At 40.6% G+C, this 21,961-nt stretch overlaps 1 protein-coding gene across 5 annotated transcripts in view; it reads left to right on the plus strand.

Moving 5' to 3' along the window:
- Nucleotides 1–21,961, plus strand: part of GNG7 (G protein subunit gamma 7) — a 118,220-nt gene that overhangs the window by 13,672 nt on the left and 82,587 nt on the right. For all 5 annotated transcript variants that reach the window (XR_010921990.1, XM_067559735.1, XM_067559744.1 and 2 more), the window contains exon 2: nt 9,313–9,389. The gene's annotated coding sequence lies outside the window, so the exon portion shown is untranslated. The remainder of the gene's footprint in view (nt 1–9,312; nt 9,390–21,961) is intronic.

A 21,961-nucleotide genomic window follows, 5' to 3' on the forward strand; every position in this document is an offset into this window, starting at 1 on the left:
CTTTATTTATAGGGATGGATCTAGGGTAAAATTTTAAAAAAGTTCCTAAGTCACTTGAGTGCTTTTGAAAATTCTACCCCTAGACTAACACACATTGTTCAGATTTCTGATGATCTTGTCGTTACAAGTTCTGGACTGAATCAGAAAATTGTTTGAGAACACTTGAGCTCCTCCCCCATCTCTGTTGAATCATATTTGTGCTTTCATAGTCCATTTGGTTAAATAGCTTACGTTTATTAATATTTTTGGGGATAGGTCAAGTAGGCTGATTAGACATGCCTTTTTGGAGTACCTGATAGCCAATAGTACTGTCTTACATTTCAGTATGTGAAATAAATGGACATCTTTTACATTCCTGGCAAGTAATAAAGTTTTGTTTGCCTTTTCCGCTTTTTGTTTTGGAACTGGCAATCATTTCAGTATTAAACACTGAAAGATTTATATTAACATAGGGTGGATACCTAGAAATTTTCTACTTTCTTTGAACTAGGAAAGGGTGGCTTGGTGTTGCCCTAGCTAAGTGCATCAATCTTCCACTGCTGGGGAAATGGGTTTGTGTTTCAGTGGCTTTGTCCTAGTGGACAGCTGAGTATTTTGCACAACTTTGGTATAACTGGCTATGTACACACTGACGGCAGCAGATCGATTTTTCCAGTTCGGTTGAGCATCAATGAAGACACGCTCAATCGATCTAGAAGTCAATCAGATAAAACCACCTCCCCAAAAAGCATAGCATTGACAGGAACGCATATCCCTTCGGTGCAGCACTGTGGAGACAGCATGCTAAAGGGAAGTTACGAAGTTGATGAGAATTATGCAAGCTGCTCTGTGTAGCTTGCGTAACTCCCATTGACTTGCCGCCGAATTTTGCCAGCATTGTAGACCTGCCCTGAGTCAGGTTCTGTTGGAGAGACCCAGGACTTGGAATGGCAACAGTTGTTATAGGTCAGAAGGGTGCTGCATTGTGGGAATAGCTTGCACAGTACCAGGGTCATGGTACCTGTATACTTCACTTTTCTAGAATCTCACTGATCTAGAAAAAGAGGTGTATCAACTAATAAGTGTCCTAAGAGACTAGTTGCTCTTAAGTTACTATAAGATGCCAAGTTACTCTGCTCTCTAGCCTCTTGTAAAAAGTCGCTGTGGTTTAGCTGTAGCTTGAGAGTAACCACTTCCTACTCTCTTCAGTAAATAACAGCTGGAGAGATGGTTTGGATAATACTGTATATATGCTGTTACTTTGCAGGTGAAATATGATCTCTTTGCAGCTAAAGCCATTCCTTGCAGTTAGGGTGATTAATATTTAAAGTGCTTATTACCAAATTTTCTAATGTTTTACAGCTGAAAATTGTGCTAGCATTAGAAAGATTACAATATCTACAGAATGAGCAGGAAGACACAATCTGAAGAAAGTTTGCTGGAGGACAGGAAATTTTGTTAAGCTTAACAAAAAAATCAACAGCTGCTCCTATAGGAAATTCAATGTTGAAGTAATCACTGGCACAGTAGCTTGAGATGAGGGTGTGGTTTCAACTGAGACAGTAAGGCTGTAATTGGCAAAAGTGTTAAAGTTCAGTGCCTTTCTAAATTTAACCATGTAGATTCTGGTTATAGCACTTTCTGAAGAACTTTTGGCTCAAAGTATCTATATGAAGTTTTAGTTATTTATATAGGCTAACTCCAGAAACAAAAGCTACAAACTGTATCAGAAGCCAGAGACTCTAGTGGAATTGTTGCTTTTCATGTGAACTTGCTCTTCTAGGTAGCTTTATGTATTTAAGTATTTTGTTGTTGCATCATGCATCATTTTTGAGCTATTCCCCTCTATGTAAATAAGGCCTCAGTTCTGCATGCTCAGACCTGTGGGATTGATGTCAGTGGGGTGGGTTAACTCTCAGGATCAGGGTCTAAGTTCTTAAATACAGAATACAATTCTATCAAGAAATCTGTAAAGTAGTAGTGTCTAATATATTTGAAGGGGGCTGAAGGGAGTGTTAAATAAGCAGCAAAATGCAATTAGAAAGTATTATTAAATGATCCAAATATACTTGATTTTTTTAAAAAAGATGAGCATAAAATCCACATTAGTCATCTTTTTATTGTGTTTTGCATTAATTTTAAATATTGACATCCTCCCCCTCCCCTCGTATAGTTTCTCTGCCTTCCTTACCCCTCCTTTTTCCTGAATTTTAGCTTGGTTTAAATTTTTACAAGTTTGAAAACATAGAGGCTTGTAATTATACTGCGGTTCTAATATAAATCTTTCACTGCATTAGGAAAATAAGGAAACTCTTAACCATTTTCCTACATAATTTAAAGGCTGGCTGATGTGGTGTTACATTTATTGTAGCCAGTCTGCCCATATCTTCAACATTTCCCTTCCTTTATTATGGATAATACTCAGGAGGCATTTACATGCAAATAATGTTTCACCAGGATTTTAATGAAAGCAGATATTTTCATGTTAACTCATGTAATGAGCTGGGCCTTTAAGAAAAACAGTATTGTGAGCGCTGGAGCCTGGCAACACTGCCACGGTGGCGGCAGGTCACTGTTTGTGACATCCTACTGTGTAGGCGCCTGTTGTGGAAATGACTGACAGAAGACAACCAAGGAGCAGGTGAACTTGTTACAAAACAAAACAATGTCTTAAATGTCCCTGATGCCTCCAGATCTTGTGATTTGTAACAGAAAAAATAAATACTATAAAGAATGATAGGAGAGAAATACAGAGCACGCAGTACTGGGAGATCTGTTTCTAAATACTCTTTTTAGGGTTTTTTTTGAGCTGTCAGTGTATTTTCTTAACAGGCAATTTTGCCAGAAAAAAACTTATTTATAAATAGAAGAAAATAGCCTGTGAATTTATGGCTCATCTCTTGTCCTTGCCACCAGTATCTGACAAATAAGCTCCATGCTCATAGAAAAGTTTCTTTGCAAAATTACATTTGCAAAGATCTGCTGCTAATCTGCTTTATAAATATTAGTTTACTTTGTCTGTAATCTGACACTGTAAACAGATCTAATTAAGGAAGGAAAAGCTTTCAAATGCTAGTGAAATCCCAGTCTTTTGCCAGTGGCAGCTGTTGTTGCTGTTTTTTATGGGGATTGTGAACTTAATTCCAGTTTTATTTGCCAGTATATGTGATTCCTGTCATGTTATCCTAGTGAGAACAGAGTTGAAAAAATAGCTTCCCCAAGGCCATCTTGTATCTTGGGACATTGCAGACTAAACTTCCTCTCTTCCAGAATCTAGATTGTTTTACTGTAGCACACCATTTTGGTTCTTGGCCTCAGGTAGAATGGTAATGAGGAACATGGGCCCTTTATGAAAGGGGAAAACCTGTAGCCAGCTGGCATCTAGTTATTGTCCTGCAGTGTACCCCAAACTACTGCAATGTGAATGGCAATTCTAGAAAAGGAGTGCAATGAACGTATTGCTCTCAATTGGTAGTTAGGGGCATTGGGAGCAATGATTTCAGAAATGATCCTTATACCTCTGGGCCATCCTCTGAAGAGTGTAACTGATCTCATTTGTCACTATTTTAAACAGAGTATTTATGTCTAATTTGGACAAAACCCACTTCTAACTCCTTTAGCCAAGGTCCAAGCATAATTTTTTTGGCCCAGTACAAACGTGTAACACGGGCCCCCTCCCCCACACATACTACAATCCCTCATCCCATACATACAATCTCATGACCCATGAAAATGTTTTTCCTCATGGTAATGGGGGTTGCAGCCTGGGCCGGACAGGCCCCAGTAAAGTGTACCCTTTCCTTCCCCATGTGGGGAGCCTGCCTTTAGCATACATAACACCGAAACTTACTGCAAAATTGCAGGTCAACTGGAGCTGCTAGCAAAGGCAAGTGAAAACCCTTGAGAATTACTAAACAAACAACTGAACGCCAGTTTGTGTAGGGAGTGGGGAAAATGCCAATTTTGTGGGTTTGGGGAGGGGGGTTAAGTATTTTGGGCAGACATTGCAGAAAGAGACATCGGTTTAGTTTTTAATAGGCTATTTTTTAATAGGAGATGGCTTTGGGAAGACAGAGTTCTTTAATTCCCTATGATGAAGTGTATGGGTTTCTTCTCAAGTCAGTCACTAAGGTTACAGGAAAGATCGTGTTTGTTAAATATTTAACTATTCCAGGGATTTCTGTTGTTAAATTGTGGTGTGGTAACTTGCATCACCACCAGATCATATTGCTAGAACTCTTGTCAACATACTGATTAGTTCCCTTCAGCCATCTTAGTTTTTAATACTTTTTGTGGCTCTGATAAAGAAATAGACTCCTAATGCTTCTGTTGTATTGCCCTGCAAGGGTCCTGATGTCACCTATGAATGGAGTAAAAGGGTGCTAAACCTGATCATAATAATCAGTGTAATAACTGTTTATGATAACTAAAACTTGATTGAATCATCAGGCAGCTGAGACTTCAGAAACGCAGAACTTGGATGGGTGGGCTGGCGACAATGATGATTACTTAATGTAAAGAGCTTTTGAGAGCCTTGGATGAAAAATACTATAGAAAGGCAGCGTATTACTATTTTATAATAGGCTTTTTGCTTATTCAGAAAGGGTTATGAGCAAGTTTATTCCTACAAGGCTTTTACACACAATACAGGTTTATTTTTATCCAAGTATTTTTATTAGATTGTGATCGCTTGCATTGCTAAAGTGGATATATGAGATGTGCATTTTGTCATATGGTAATATCCTCTAATCCATTATGAGTTATCCTTTAATATTACAGGGAGTGAAATAACTAGAATAACCTGGAATGCCTAAGTGAGCACTGTATAGTCATTATTGCCATTTCATTGCACAGTATTGTAAATCAGCCGGACAGGGATAGTGCTTTAGTGTGCCTTACTGCATTATATAGGCTTTTATCATTGCATTAAAGAAAATAGAGCAAGTTCTTTCTGGCCAAGGGGAGATGCTCAGAGGCATCTCCTGGCAAATAATACATTTACAGCTGAATGCAGGACCTTGGGCAGTGAGTTTCTTAATTTATTGTTTAATGGCCAGAATGAGGCCAGTTGTACCATGTTTCATTTTCTGGAAGTGAACCTGAGTTGGACTACCATCACATTGTTGCTTTTCTGTGCTTTATTAAAGAAGTCTTACACTTATGTTGGGTTAATGCTCCTTTAATTCATTTAGTGTCTGTTTTTAGTGAATGTTAAGTCCGTTTTTGCTCCTGTTTGGAGGTGGAGTCATAAAGGGAGTCAAATGGAAAAGCCAAAGGAGGATAATACATATGGTGTTCCTGATGCAGCTACTGCTCCTTTGCCTTTACGTGAAACTTTATGGGTTTGCCATATATTCTTGGTAGCATGGAGCAGCAGTTTACTGGGAGCAAAATAACATTGCTTAGCTCTGTTCCAATTCATGCTTTGTTGTCTTTGTAATCTCTAACAGCTATTGTCTCCCCTCTGATTACCTTTAGCAGTGTCCTTTTTGAAGATCCCACAGTAGGACGTTCAATATAAGTACCCCATTCTTTCTTCTCCCAAGATCCAGCTATTTGGGAGTCAGAAACCTGCTTAACTCAGGATTCCATGTGATCTTTGATGGATTTCACTTTTGATATTATCTCTAGACCATAATCCTGAGAGTTTAGGGTAGAGATGAAAGGCTGCAAAAACCCTATATTTAGATTTTAGCACAGTGGTTTGTAGACTTCTTTTCCTCCAAAGCTTCATCCAGAATTACTTTCTCTTGGACCTCAGATACTGTTTTACATGTGACCATGTTTACCTTAGTACCCTGAGGGTAGCAGTGTTCTTGTAATGTCCTCTCCATGTTAAACAATGGCAGTGATCTCTATCCAGATCAGTGACTGTTTCCAACTCTTGATATTGTTTCCAGAGAACCTACCTCCCCTGTAGTGAAAACATGAAAGATCCATAACAGGAATAAGTAAACTTCTCTAGCTTCCTGGTGATGATCACTGACTCCTCTGACTTTTTAAAACTTGAAATGTATCACTATTTTAGTAGGTCAAATTACCTCACTGGCCCTACATTGAGAGGTGGGTTTTTTTTGTTTTTTTTTTTTGTACTGTTAATGATTAAAGACTTAAACCAGGACTCTGTCTAGGAGGCAGGAACTGCAGTTACTTGTTATCACATGAGCTCACAGCATCTGTATTTTTTGAACTGTTGCCATGAAGATGGAGTGTATAACCATAAAGAATGGTATTGTTATACTGTGGTCTAGCAGGCCATTGCTAATGTGGGTTGTTTTTTTTTTTTTTTTTGAGCCAGGACAGCAGAGAGCAAAACTAGAAGATACTTGAGAGGCTCAGGAGAGAGTTTTTTTCAAATAAAATCATGGCTTGAGACTCCATTTTACTTTCCTTTGGTTGCAGTTAACATATTTTAACAAGTAGATATCCTCTTCTCCCTCCACCCCAAAGAACCCCACAACTGTGGGCGTGCTATTGCAAAGGGGGCTCAGAAGATAACCAGCCTTTATCCCCATTTTCTCTAGACCTGCTCAGAGTAGGCGTAGTCTAGATGACTACAGTGGTAAAAATGCAATTGCCCTGTTAACATGAGCAGTCTCACCTGTGTCACGACTGATGGAGCAGCATCAATGCCAGCGTAAAAGACTTGCTGCCACAGCCGTGGTGGAGCAGACAGCTACATTTTAATTCACTTGTTCACATGTGTAGTATAAAATTGCAATGATAGTGTGCCTCTGATCAACAGAGGTGTCGTGTGGTTGACAAACACTGAACTGCATGACCTGAGGGAGGAGGGTATTCTAGCACCTATTTTCAGATGGGATAAATTGTCACAGATGAGCAGCCCAACTGGGAATAGAGCCTTGTGAGTCAGAATTGCTGACCCTGGCTTATTACACAAGACCCCATTCCCTCCCCTTAATTTATCACACACAACTTCCTGGCTTTTTTATCCTACTACAGTAGTACTTTAATTCTTGACTCAGGCCCTGTTGTGCTTAGATGTTTCAGCCATGAGACCTTGGCAGTCATGCTGCAATGTTGAGACATGGATTAGGAGGACTGATCTGACAGTATTTACACTCTCCCTGATTTCTCTCACTTTTAGATACTTCATTTAAGGTGGTGGATAGTTTAAAGCCACACTGTGGACAGTGATAAGGCAAAAAATAGACTATTCGGTTAAATGCTTTCCTTCATTCAAGAATCCAATTCAGATGTTGTCTTCTCCCTTTGCCCCTTCAGTATCTCAAAAAATTAGCCTCTACTTAGGTTTCCAGCCCAGAAGGAATATTGTTGGCTAACCAATCCCTGGGAACATAGCATTGTCATGGAAGTACTGAGGTAACTTCCTGTTGTGTATTATATGCTTTGCATTCAGTAACACCTGAAGCTGTGGACACAGTGTAAATGCAAGGAGTGAAATTCTTGCACCATTGAAGGCAATGACAAAACTCATATTGACTACAAAAGGGCCAAGGTTTTGTCAAAGGCTTTTTGTTATAATAGGCAATTAATTAAAGACTGCAAAGATTACTGGGCAGGAAATGAGGTTTTTCTTTCCTGCAAAAGCAGATTTGGAACTAAATATTTGGAAAATATTAACTATCTGTGATTATATCATTAATAATTCTGGGGTCTCAACTTGGCTGGTTGTATTTTGAAAACATGACAGATGTTGTGTTGCCTCAGCCAGTCTGATTTGTGTATGACAAGTATCTAGACAGCTCAATTATAGCGTACACTAGATTTTTGTCATAATGAATCAAAGAACCATAGGGGTAGAAGGGACTGCAAAGGTCATCTATCTAGTCTAACCTCCTGCCAAGATGCAAGATTTGTTGTCTAAACCAGTGGTTCCGTCGCCCAGTGGGGGCTCTCAAAGTGGCCCGCTACTCCCCTCCTGCTGGCTGCCTAAGGACCCAGGCAGAGTGCATTGCCACGGGGCTAAAAGACTGGTGCAGGCTTCTTGCTGCAGCCAACAGGACGGGAGATCAGTGTAAAAGGAGGCAGCCTCCTCACTGAACTCCTTCCATCTGGCTTCAGTGTGTGGGCGGGGGGAGGGCTGCCGGTGGAGACTAGCGGCCCTTCAGGGTTGTAAAAATTATATATGTGGCCCTCGAGTCAAAAAGGTTGGGAACCACTTGTTTAAACCAAGCAAGACTGATGCCTATTCAACCACTTTTTGAAAACCTCCCGTGAAGGAGCTTCCATGACTTCCCTGGGCAGTTTTGTTCCATTGTCCGACTGTTCTTACAGTTAGGGGGTTTTCCCTGAGGTTTAATATAAATCTGTTATACTGTAGTTGAATCCATTGCGTCTTGTCCTGCCCTCTGTTGCCTGAGAACAACAAAAGAGACACTCATCTCAGCAACCTTTCCCCACCTGAAAACATAATTGTGAAAGGTTTTATTTGCAAGGTCTTTTCTATGATTTATTAGGGTTAGATCAGATATGCACTTGCATGTTTGCTGTGGTGAGGAAGCAAACAGGAATGTTATTGGTATGGCCTGTGGCTAAATCTTTCTAAATTCATTTTTATTTTTTTCTTAAGACAATGACTGTCTTCATGACAGGTTTTGCACCAATAGTTTTGGCTGATTTCTCTGGTTTTTTCCTCTGAAATTTGAAAGCATAATGCATATGTGACCCATTCCATAGTATCCATAACCTCTCTCGTCAGCTGGAGAGAAGTTTTCTATGGTACCTCAGTTGATGGCTGACTAAGCACTCAGAATATTTTTTTCATTCCTTACATGCCTAACAATAGACTTAAAAAAAAAAAAAAAAATAGAGTATTTAATGAATGGCAGTTGTTTTGGTGAGGAAGCCATCTGCAGGCACAACTAAGAATTACTTAGTCACAGAGCTCCAGCCAAGCATTGATGCCAATGATCAAAGTCTCAGTTAGCCAAGCAGCATGACTTAGTAAGCTAAAATGTTGTTTAACTGTAAAATGTTATAAAATTATAGTTATTTAACTGATTTTTATATATTTTTGCAACATCCAAACTTTTAAACTGATTTAATAGAGGGGAAAATATTGCCTATCCCACACAACCTCTGGTCCATCAGTGTCAAGAGGCTCTCTCTTATCCACTTGGCTAGTAGCTTGTCTATTTGTGGCCTTCATATAATAAATGCTAGCCCAGTAGGAAATACAGTACTTGGTTGGGCTCTGTCTTTATGCTTTGGCAATGCATAGGACATCCACTTTTCTGGGAGCAATAATGCCTATAAAGTATATTCAGTGCAAATGATGTTTCTTGTCAAATGCAGCAGCCATATCTTGATTATAAATTCTCTTCTGCTTTTTTTTTTTTTTTTTTAAAGGAAAAAGGTCTTCTGTCAAGCCAGAGAAAGCCGCTACCTTGGTGCTGAAAACAGTAGTTTTGACATCCTCTAAACAGGTACATTTTATGTTATAGTACACCACAAAACACACGTGAAATAACTGCTATGTCTCTAAATGACTTGTCAGTTTCTTTAATCAGTGCATCCCTGAGTTTCGAAAACAGAGTATCTGTTTTAATCATTCCTCCCAGTGGCTTGAGGAGGATGGTAACAATATGTTTAGAATCCAATCAGAAAGACCGCCAGGGCAGATGAGACTTGCCCCACGTTTGTCAAACGGTGATTGTATGTTCTGGATTTTGTTCTGACTCCTATAAAGAATATGGCTTTTGATGGAAAGATACTAAGGGATATCTGGCAGGGAGGAACTGGGTGGAGAATATGTCTGTGATCAGGTAATGCCAGTTCCCTAGCCAGTTCCAGTCCTGCTGCACTAATCCTGACACTGTGCCACTCTTTTTGCTGCAAACTTAAATTGTTGTGTATGCAGCTGATTGTTTCCGTGTCTTTATGTTGCAGAAAACAGTATCTGTCCCTAAAGGTAAATTTTCAACTCTATATACTGAGATTTATTGGAACAACTATCTCTTGTGCTAATAGCAGTTGAGATAGTTGTTCCAATAAATCTCAGTATATAGAGACACTAAATCTTCATGCATTGAGCTCGGGCTGTACCCTGAAGTGCTTAAACAGCCATTTACTGTCTCTGGATGATGCTTTTTGTAGGGCATGTCAAGCTGTAACTGCACATCAGGCACTTTTTCGTAAGAGAGAGAATTGTAAGAATCCTAACTTTGGGATTATAGCATGAATATGATTGAGTTTTCTATTTGGTCTGAACCTGGTCTTCTAGATAATGCCCAGCAGCTTGTATTTAATCAATTATCCTTGTGACACTAAACAGTCTAAATTTTTAGATCACACCTGCAGATTTAGAATTTGTCGTCACTAAAGCCTATAAGATTAGAGTGTAGAGACTTGTTCAAGGGCACAGTGCACAAACCAAACCCTTAATGTGAAACATTACAAAAAAGTCAAGTTCTGCCTCTTAGGTGTTTGCATAGTCCCCGTGACCATTGTATTTGAATGCCTCGCAACACTGTTGTAAAGCAGGGAAACATTGCTATCTGAGCTTTACAGATAGGGAGCTCAGGCATAAAAAGACTCAGTAACTCGTCCAAGGTCACACACAGGACTCAGTGGTAGAGCAGGAAATCAAAACAAGGTTTCCCAAATCCCCCCACTAGTGCTGTAACCACCACACCACTATCCTTCCCTTTTTCGTTCTATAGAAAATGAAAAATATCAGTTCATAAAATCATTATGCTTTCCCAGACTGGACTGCTTGCTTGTTAGTCATCTAGTCCTTTCCCAAGACATAATGCAGGATTATTGAACCCCTTCTCATGCTTTGTACATTCTAGTGTTAAAATATCTGTTTATAGGATGACTTCTTTGGTAGATTGTTCCACAGGCTACTGGATCTTGCTGTTCAGATTATTTGCCTGGTCAGCCTGAATTTTCCATTTTAATTTTATCCCATTACTTCTGTTTGAGACCTTGGAGCTGTATCCTCCTAAATGCCTCTCCCTCCTTAATGTTCATATGTTCCTTTTGCCCTCCACACGTTTTGTTTCACTGCTTAGCCAAGCTTTGGATAGCTTGTAAGCCTGCCTCAGAAGCCAATCTGTCCACTCGCTGGTAGGTTTTTGTCGGGGAATGCATGGAAGATGGTTTTCAAATACTAAATATTTGATTTGCCTTCCTTGTTGCGTACACTCTTCAAATATTTCCATATAGATTATTCCTTCAGAGTCACTACTTTGTCAAGCAATGAATACTTATTTTTTTCTTTCTGGAATCATAAAATGCTGATATGGTGACTTAAAATACTGTCAAGGTTAAGTAAAACTGACCTGCCCTGCAGGTGATCCTCTCTAGACCTGCCGCCTTCATTCAGGGAACCCATCCTCATACTGTCTTTCAAACTAACTTCTCATGGAACTGTAAGCAACACACAAACAAGAAATCAAGTAGATTGAGCTTGTAAACAAGGAAATTGGAGGAGAGGCGCTTTCGCAAAACAGCTTGCTAGTTCTGACTTGTCACATTCTGATACTTTTAAGAGAAAAATGCCACTGGTGTGCTAGTCCCCATTATCTTTTCATGTTACTGGTCCAGGAGAAGTTCAGTTACGAACACCGTGGGAATGGCGGTTGTTTGTATCTCTGAAATGTTTAAGTCTTAACAAAACATTATGTTGGTTCTTTCTCAACTTTACAGCTGCACGTTGACCTACTACAGCTTTGAATCTTTACTATGCAGAAGAAAAATGCGGCTTTAAACCATCTTAATTTAAATTAAACAAGCACAGAAACAGTTTCCTTACCTTGTCAAATCTCTTTAAAACTTTCCTTTTATTTGTTAGTTTACATTTAACACAGTACTATGCTGTATTTGCTTTTTTGGGGGCTCTGCTGCTGCCTGATTGCGTACTTCCAGTTCCAAATGAGGCATGTGGTTGACTGGTCAGTTCATAATTTTGTTGTTCATAATTCTGAGATTCTACTGTAATAGATTCTAGCTAAAGACTCTTGAATTGCCACTAGAGGGCAGAGTGTCCCTGAGATTTGTGCTTTGCAACAGCATGTGGGAAAGCTGTTTAGAGCTCTTAGTTAACTGGCAAATGGCTGGTTCTGCCCATGATCTCAGAAAGATCCTTGGTCCCTGGATACGTTAGCAGGCATTCACTCGCTAAAACAAGGTCTAAGTGACTGGTTGTACCAACTAAGCGTGGGTAGAGCTGTGGAGGTTTGTATGACTGGCAATTCCTGATGCTTTCTCCAAATGGTAGCAGAAATTGACTAACACTTCCTTTTGCCCTGTGTTAACAAGGAAAATGTCTCTCTAGCCTGCTTCACTTTAAGAGAAGAATGTAAATCAAACCCCCTGCCCCCCTCTCCAATATCTCTATTGGCCACTTCGTGTGCTAGAACTGAATTTGATGTACAGAAAATGTATCCAATGCAGTGTTCATGGAATTGGAGAAGAGTGCCCTCCTGTGGGCCATAATGAAATGTTGGATTGAGACTAAGCTTAATGAAACTGAAAAAAATGTAAGGAGAAAACGTTCATGGGTTAGTTTTCTGTCGATCACTGCATGTTGTATTAGCATAGGCTTGTCTGGCCCAGAGGTTAGCATGTTACTAACTGGTAATCTCTCTAGTAGGTGCAATTTTATAATTTCAAATGGGAAGTATGTAGACACTGTCCATGTAAACCCCTGCAAGTTTGAAATTACATATTTACTTGAGTGGTGGTTTGTTTGGAAGGCACATAATCTTTCTTTAGCTTAGCTTCCTAGCCCTGCTGGGGGGCCTCTCATCTCTCCCCCCCCCCACACCCCCCACCCCCACCGCGAATGTATTCCTGAAGTAGGGCACATGTTTGAAATGTCACTGCTAGATTTGGCTTCTATTTTCCGGATGCATTTAAGAGAACCCTTTTGTTCCATTCTGCTTTTGTAGATGAATAACTAGTGCTTCATCAATGGAACTCATTCAAAGCACTCCGCGCTACCAATACGTTTTTTAAAATTTAACAGTCTTTATCCACGAGGCCCTTTTTAAAATAAAATAAAATAAAAATTGGTGATTCTTGTCCTGTTCCTGGAGTTAAATGAAGATTGCTCTGTTGCTGACCTACATCCAGCAGAAATGATGTTGCCCTGTTCCAGTTATCACTGTTGTATCTAGAGTATCCTGTTTTCCCAAGATTCATTAAGGCATTTAGTGTCCTTATTAACTGACACTCTGAAATAGCTCATTGACTTCAGATCAGTCTCTAGAAGTTAGAGACTTGTATAATATGAAAGCACGTTGAAGTGAAATCTCAGAAGCCCCTCTGAAATAAAAACCTGTCCTGGGAGAAATGTGCAAATCTAAAACACAACTATTAATCTTGTTTCCATGTTTTTCCTATTTGCTCATTTGTTTTCTCCTTCTGAATATCTCCTGTAATCCCTTAATTCTATATTGAAACTAAATTTTTAATGTTTCTGTAATGATGAACTAAGATCAGCTCTGAAAGTATAGCTTGAAGGGAGGGGCACCTTACTTTACCAGTAGTTTGACACTGGTTTGGAGGCAAATCAGACTTACATCTGGTTCATTAACAATTTCATTACAGGAATATCTGTGCCATTCCATTTGGTCTAATATTTGCTAGTCTTAGTCTGGAGTGGTTACAATGTTCATCATGTTGAATACACAATGCAGAACATTGTATATGCAGCCTATGGATATAGCTATGTTAAAATATGCGCTTCAGATGCTAGTCATTAGATGCAATGTAAAACCCTGACCAATTGTAATTAAAGATCTCATAGTGCTTTAAGAATTGCTAACATTGTCCCATCTAGGTTTCAGCTTTGGAATTTACAGTGTACCTTTTAACATTCTCTTCAACTTCAGCTGGATACTGTTGCTTCTTCAGTTTCTCTTTTAAACTGTGGTAGATTGGTTTGCAGCTTAAAATTGTTCCGACTTTGAGGGTCTCAGTGGCATGTGAAAAAACCTTTGAATGCAGTGTACTTACCTGACAGTGGTGTTAATTTAGTTCATGTTTTTAAACTGCTAAGAGCTTCTCTAATGAGAGTCTGCAAATGCAAGATATGTTAAAGTTACTGGGTTGTCTTTAACACCCAAAGGCATTTGTCCAAACTAAAAATTCTCTGGAGTATTTATTATGAATAAAATGTTAATTTAAATCTCACCCATTACACAGCAGGCATTTTTCCTTCTGTTAACCAAAAAGCTAAATAGACTTAAATTAAACTAGTTGAAAACAAGCTCCCAACCTGAACATATGGGAAATACAATGGTGAGTTAAACACCTTTTTATGACGGAAATTGCATATGACCTTTAGACTGAAGTTATTTTGCCAAATAGTGGATTGTCCTTTACCGCTTTATATCCTGGACATGTTTTTAGTGTTTACTTCTCTTCTCTCCTCCCCACTACCCACCCCCCCCCCCCCCCCCCCAAGAGGAAAGAAAAAGGTTGCTTTTTGATGATAGAGACTGAAGAGATCTGGAATTCATCTAGTACACCTAACTAGGGAAAGAACTGTTACTGTAGCAGGCTTCTTTCCCTACTGTTTTTTTTTGTAAATTTAGTTTTCCAACCCATTTGAGGAAACTGGCATCCCATAATGTTTTTGAAAATAGTTTTCAGCATTACCAGTGAAACATAAGTTCTGTTCTTTCCATGGATGCTGTGCTCTCCTGAGTGATCTGCAGTGTTAGCTATTTAAAGCCTTGGGGAAGAGTGTAATAAGATGATATTATGCATGGTATGCAACCCCAAGTATTTACCATGGAATTGACTTGTCCTGTTTCTTTAAAGAATGAACTCTGGCAGATAAAATGTTGCTGTCTGCAGGGTTTATACACAATAAACATTTCCCCCTTTTGCTCATTAATAGAAAAACAGAGCCTGAGAGCATGATTGCGTGGTTGTATAGTCTCTCTCATTCTTAGTATCCCAGAATGCTTTACAAAGAAACCATTAAGTAGGAAAATATGGCTGCCATCACGTGCTTGCTTTTGAATATCAGAACCTGCCTTTTTGAGTGGATATGCTGGCTATATTTTTGTCACCTCTTCTCTTTTCTGAAGGAGCTCATGGCTACTTAAGCCCCTTCTCCCTGTAGCTTCTCAGCCTCCAGGCAACTTGCTTGTAGTCTCGGTTACCTGTTACTCCGTGCATATTAGGACCCCTTGTGGAACCACTACATGAGCAGAGATCCCTTTCTCTTAGATGCAGGGAGCATAGTTCAGCAGGCTGCTCTCTCTCTCCCTGTCTTCCAGCAGCTGTCCTATTTAGAATGTTTCCTGCTGGTTTGCTGAGAAGCCCACAAGCAGCTGAGTGAGTCCACAAAAGCAGGTGTGACTGGAGCTTAGTGGCATATTTCCTTGGTGTTTGAATGGTTCCTGTGGGTTTCCATTTCTAAATATTCATCCCTTGATGTATGGATTACTACAGAGCAATAGGAGAGGAGGGAGAAAGGGATTGAGGAAAACAAAAAGGTGGCTAACTGATTTCTGAAAATGGAAAGCTTATCTTCAGAGCCAGTTGTCAGAACAAGCTTCTTAGCAACTTCATAAATGGCAACTTGCTCTAGAATTTGATGTATGTGGAATGGCTGTGGCAGCTGTTTCTTACTGAGAATTCTGGGTCATACTCTCGGCTTTGAAAAATGTGAAGACTGCCGGGGATGAGGACAGATTCAAAAGTTGCTGATCTTTTGGGGAATCTGATGGTGGGAGGCTCAGCTTCCCTTGTCATTGGGGTAAGCAGGAAGCTCTTGTCCCAGACATGTAGGCTGTCCACTTAAAACTGCCTGACAGTGCTGATTTAATCTATTGGGCTTCTTAAAAAAGTGACATGATTTGTAACTTGATCTGCCTTCACACATGTATGTAGGCACTTCCACCCGAATTAAAAAGAGCATACTTATTGTCCAATTAAGACAATTGTATGTGGAATATTTCTCTTGAGCAACTGCTCCTTCAGTGGTGCATCACCCCCTTATGCTTATGTAATGCTGATGTAACAGTGAAGTACAAAGTTCTGGTATGGGCCTTGGGTCTGTGACCTTCTAGCCTAGATGTGAATAAGTATTACAAGGTGAGCCATACTGACATACTAGATGGTTACCTCACATAGAAAACTGCAGTACTACCATGAATCAAAATCATGTGAGAATGTGTCCCAGTGTCTGTCAGTTAATTAATATTAGTGATGCTTTAATTAGCCTATTGGTACATTATGTAACATGTCCCTAAGTTACTTGATTAGCCATGTAGCAAGTGAAATCCTATTTGCAACTAACAAGCAAACCTCTTGCCACCTGACATCCTCATCTTCCATGAGTTGGTACCTATTCTATCTCGGTGCCTAATGAAAGGCAGCATGGTCCAGTGGCTGGAACACTGGACCTGGAGTTGGGAGACCTAGATTCCATTTCCTGCTGTGACCTTGGGCAAGTCATTTGACCTCTGTTCCCCCTCCACTCTGTCTATTGAAAATTCTTTGTGGTATATACTATGCCTGGCATAATGGGCCTTTGACTTGGATTGGGACTTGCTGGTGCTATTGTGGTACAAATAATAAACTGATTAACCATCTGTGCAAATGGTTGGAATCTGGATTTGCACTAAAACATAAGCACTAAAACTTCAATTAATAAAACTGCTCCTCAGAGCTGTTTCACTGATGTGAAACAAGCTGTCCTGCCATGGCACTGGGTGCAGTGCCTGAAGTTGGAGTTAGAGCAGAGGGTATATTGCCAACTTCATATGTTCAAAAATCAAGTCAGGCCTCCTCTCTCCCTCCCAAAATCATCAGATATAAAAATAAAAGGCGTGTGGGGGAGGAGGGTTGATATTTGAGTTTTAGCTTACACTCAGGCCACATTTTCAAGCTCTTTTCTCTAAAATCACTAGGGCTAGAAACTTAAACCAACCCCCCCACACCCCCACAAGGTTCTGTCATCACAAGATTGCAGAAGGCTGAGGCATAAAAAAAAAAAAGCAAATATTGAGGCTTAACAAAATCCCAAAATAAAAATCGATAAAATCACATGACTTTGCAACAAAAGTCTCCTGCAAATCCCTCTCCCAAGAGCTGCCAGATTTGGGGTATGTCCTATAGAGATGGGTCAAACCATGCACCTGACAATAATGATTTGGCAGAAATTCGGCCAGAGGCTTCTCATGGCGCTTTCCTTCCACAGAATTCCCTCCTATTTGGTTTTTCCCTGGGAGGGATTAATTCTTGTCTTGGTTCTGCTCTTACGTTGAGCGAGAGCATTAAGACTTCAAAATTCTCAAAGTCAAGAGCAGAGCGTCACTGAACATATTCCCTTCTAGGTGACAAAGGACTGGAGGGGACTTGTGTTACTGGATAATGTATCTTTCAAAATGCCTGTATTTGTATTACCATATGTGTGCATATTTACCCACTAGACCGTGCAGATTTGAGGTATTCTGGCCTGAAACACAAACAAGGCCCAGTTCAGGAAGATCATAACATGATATTAGGGGTCTTTCAAAACCTACTGGCAATGAGTGAAAGATGGAATGTCTTAAGTGTCATTGCCTAGACATTCAATGTGAGGGCTGTGATAAACAGTGAGTGCTGCAGTTAATGTGCTGGTGATCTATTTGCTTTACTGCATACCTTTCACCAGTTAAGAAATGAGAACAACCAACATAGCCTGATGAACTAAGCCAGGAGTGCATCCAGTTCAGTTCATCCTCTTGGCTCTAGAACGTCTGTTTTTCCCTGCAGAGCTGTTGGCAGTAAACAGTATTTCTTGCTGTCATTCTTTGTGTTCTCAATCAGCTTGGTCACATTGCATGATGTCTCGTGCTTTTACCTTTGCACTGAGAGTGATGGTGCAAGGAGGGAGGGGGCAGTGTTTGTTTCAGCAGTCCGAGGACTGGCTTGTTTTCCCTCTTTCTGAGTAGGAACAGGCTAGCCCTGGAGTGGAATTTTGCGTGCCATGTAAACAGAAGGCTTATTTCTGTGGAAGACCAAAGGCAGTGCTTTGTTGATCAGGAATATTTGAAGAGGGGTTTATATTTCTGAGAATTATCCGAATTATGCTAACTTTTTCACCCTGAGATTTTTGTGTAGACTTTTGGACTGAATATGCATGAGATTACCACAGCCACACATGTTGTTAATCAGCCCCGAATTTCATATCTGATATGCTTGCACTGTTTACAAGCCAGTCAGGGGAAAAACAAATTGCAGCAACAAGCTTCTATTCACAAAGTAAACAGAACAGCAGTTTGTTTGTGACTCTAAAGTAAAATTCTTGTAAGCTAGGAAATGCTGAAGTATCTCGAAAGGAGACACAAAGCTAGTAGTCCAAACCTATGAACTGTCAGCTGATTGCAGGCATGTGCTGCCTTTCCTCTTCCTAATAAATAATACATATAACCTCTATTGCTGAGGTACCCAGTTGCTTCAGTCAGGGATGGGATCCCCAAACTTTACCCCATGCCCCCCACCCCTGTCCACGTTCTCCTCCTCCCCCCCTCGCCTAGCTGGGGCTGCGGCTGGGAGCGGGGCCTTGGTTGGGGCCAGGAGCTGTGTTCTGGGCTGGGAACTGAGGCCGTGAGAGTGGGCCAGGTGCCGTGGCTGTGGGGCGGGGCCAGAACAGAGCTTGGGGCAGAGTGGGGCTGGGTGGTGCTTCCTCCCCGGCCTCCATGAGGGCCGGTCGGAGCCCTGCAGTGGCCCCCCTCCTCCCCCCCCTCCCGAACGTTTCTCTGTTTTCCATAGTTTGGGGACCTCTGTGCTAGGTGCTGTATAAATGGTACCTGTCCTGAAGAGTTCACAATCTAAGGGAGTAATTTTAAAACCTCTTACAAAAGCATTTGAAAATATTGCCAAGAATCTGAGCCTGCACTCTTCTAAACTAGTGGAAGGGAAATATTAATCAAATCTTTCCACTGTCCCTCCTCTCTCAATATGGCTTGCTGCAATTGATACGTAATATTTTAAACATTTTTTGGAAGGTTTTGGATTTTAGAAGTGTATTTTCTGGGTTTGGAACTGGAGTGAGAGCAGCTGATATCAAACGCTTAACATGCCACTTGGTGTGTGGAGGAGGTTATTACGGTTGAACTATTCCTTACATTTAGCTAGCTGTCCCTGTAAGTGAATCCATACCACAGTTGCATCTGCCTGCTTTGCCCTTCCTGTATAAACTTTGGAGTCACTGCCCTTCTGCCAGCCAAAGATTTCTAAAAGGATTATGCATCTGCTGATCACTAGCTTAGTGGAAAGTAATAGTGATTACACTGATCCAAAAGATGCATTTCAGAAAGGAACAGCCTCGGAAATTGCCCCATGGCTTTTGTAACAGATTGACCTGGTACTCCATTATGATGGAGACCATGGACCTGGTGGCTCTAAAATGAGCTTTATAACTGTTAAAGATTAAAGTTGCCTTTTGGAATTTGTGAGCTGGTTAATGCTGTTCATTCCGATGTGCACTCCTTATGCCTGAATTGTTCATCAGCCTCAGCTTATGTGTTTCATTTCAAAATGGCATGTTAAGGAAGCTCTGACAATCACTGATAGAGTATAGCTTAGATGAGTACTTGCAGTTTTTCCATTAATTAGAGTTAAACATTTTAGGAAGTTAGTGTTTGATGTTAACTCTTCATAACTTCAGTGCAAACGTGTGCTTCTGTGTGCTTTAACATACCTGCAGAGGGGGTACAGTTCTTGTTTACATTAACTTGTTGAACTTTCAAAAATGGCACTGCCCAGGGAGCCTCACGTCTCTTCTTGTTACGGTCATGCCCCATGCAGACCAATTGGCTCTACCAGTGCAGCTTCATCTAGTCAAAAGGTAGATGTGTTCTGCTCAGAGAATTAAGTCCTCAAATAAAGCAACCCTTGAGCTTCCTTCTGCAGCTTGAAAATGGTGGTTGATTTCTTTAGCAGCTAGCTATTTGTCACTTTGCTATTTATCACCTCTTACTGAACACCAGAAGCATTTAAACAACTGTGCATACTTTGCAGGGCCCAAGTAACTTACTATTTAAATCTGTTTGCAGATGAGAAGCCCTAATATTCTCTGCTGTTCCATGGTGTAAAACTGTATGCAGTAGTTCTAAGCCAGCTTTGGGATGGATGCTCATCTTTTCATTTACAACTCATTAGGAAAAGCAGAAAGGGCATGCATTGTTTGCACTGCTTACACTCCTGTGGCCCCATGTTATGGTGAACTAAATTCTGTGGTACAGTTATAAAAGATTGGGTAGGTTGGAAGCCTAGTGAAGATTTTCTAACTATCTAGTTATTGAATTATTTTATTGTCCCTCTGATGGTTTGTTTTTGGAGGGATGTCTGAAGTCTCTATCTCTGCTGCCTCTGAGCTGCTTTCAGTATTATCACTTAACATGTAGTGTGCTGTTGGACTGGGCCTTTGAGAGATGATAGTTTGGTTTTTGCTTAGGGAAGTGGCGGTTCATAGAACTGGACTGGTTAAAAGCTTTGCACTTCTGGGCGGGGAATAAATTGAACTCTGAATCTACTATCGCCTGAGTTAAGAGGAAGATCTTTGACTTTATGTTGTACAGAGACATTAACTGGTAAGAGACACCAGGACATCTGGGAAAGCGGTTCATTCCTTTCCCTTATAAAAGACATTTGATATTGCATAGAAATAGCCCAAGTACATAGTTGTTTGTTGATGGTTTAAACTACAGTAGACTGGTATAACACCCCTCTCCCGTATAGTGATTTAACTCAAGTTTAAGTAAAGATGTGTGTAGGTCTGCAACTCTTGGTACCGGATGTTGAAAATGTCTCTGTAGTGGCAATGCAAAATGATTATTAGATTGCACTGTTTTCAAGACCTTGTTTCTCCACATCCTTAATGACTGAAGACATCTCTTGATTCCATTATCTTTCACGCTGCCCTGAAGTGGGGACAATGCAGAGGTAGCAGGCAGCTGCTGCATAATTGAGTTAGTGTGGCATGTTACACAGCCCTATAGCTTCTGCCATTGCCTCCCTCTCTGTCACCTTCTGTCTTTGGCTTTAACTTAGGAAAGTGCTCATCTGAGCAGAGAAGGAAGCTTATTGAAACTCAATTGTTGGTGCATATTCATAGCAGATATTTGAACTTGCATGAAATCAGGCAGATCCTTGCTGCATCAGTGAGAATCTGATGCACTGAGTTGATCCTGGCTCAAATGTTGGCATATGTTATTCCAAAGATGGGGAATTCTAACCATCTGTTCTTCCCCTGCTAACTTTACTCTGGTATAATTCCTTGGAGGGTCACTGGATCCAAGGTTGCCTCAGAAAGGAACACATGGCCAATGTTATGGAAAATGTAACTGAGCAAGAAGTGTGGGTACAAGTGGAGCATGAGAAAGTGTTGAGATGTTGTTTTGACCTTGTATTCTGAAGAATGTCTAGGTACCCAGTGAGGGTCCAAAAACAAGGCTTTTGAGAGGAGCCAATTTGGTATCTTTCTACTGCCATTTGGCCTTTACCTATAGTAGCTGTCCAGGTGGTAGCATTCAGTTATTGTATATCCCATCTCTCTGCTGGGTCTCTGTCTCTGTGCTGTTGCTCCTGACACTGATGTCTAAAAGCAAGCTTTTCCTTTTGTGACATGGCCTTTTGTCTCTTTGCTTCTTCCACTCCCAGTCTCTTCTCCTTTGTCTAAAGCCTAATTGCCTTGGATAGTACTTAGTGATTTGAGGCCTGGTTTCTTGAATCTGCCTCTTCCTCTGTCACACACCACAGTTACGATCAGTGGAGGTGCCCTCTAAAAGGGCAAGAAGCTGGCTGCAGCTATGAGAACCCTCTGTTCTAATCTTGTTCTCCTCACGCCTGGGTTCATCCAGAGCCTGGATTTAACCTTTTGGATGTAATGCTTGGTCCTTTTTGAGGAAGGAGGGGTCTGAGGACTGGAGTTCTTTCTGGGGTTTGAGGGTGTTACATTTACATTGCACATAAGTTAGATTTTCCTGCAATGAATACTTATCTGTTTGTGTCAAGCAAACAAGAGGGGAATCTATGTATGTTA

This window comes from Emydura macquarii, unplaced genomic scaffold (assembly GCF_026122565.2).
Source record: "Emydura macquarii macquarii isolate MOO-44397 ecotype Brisbane River unplaced genomic scaffold, CSIRO-AGI_Emac_v2 contig_306, whole genome shotgun sequence".
In the NCBI taxonomy this organism is placed as follows: Eukaryota; Metazoa; Chordata; order Testudines; family Chelidae; genus Emydura; species Emydura macquarii.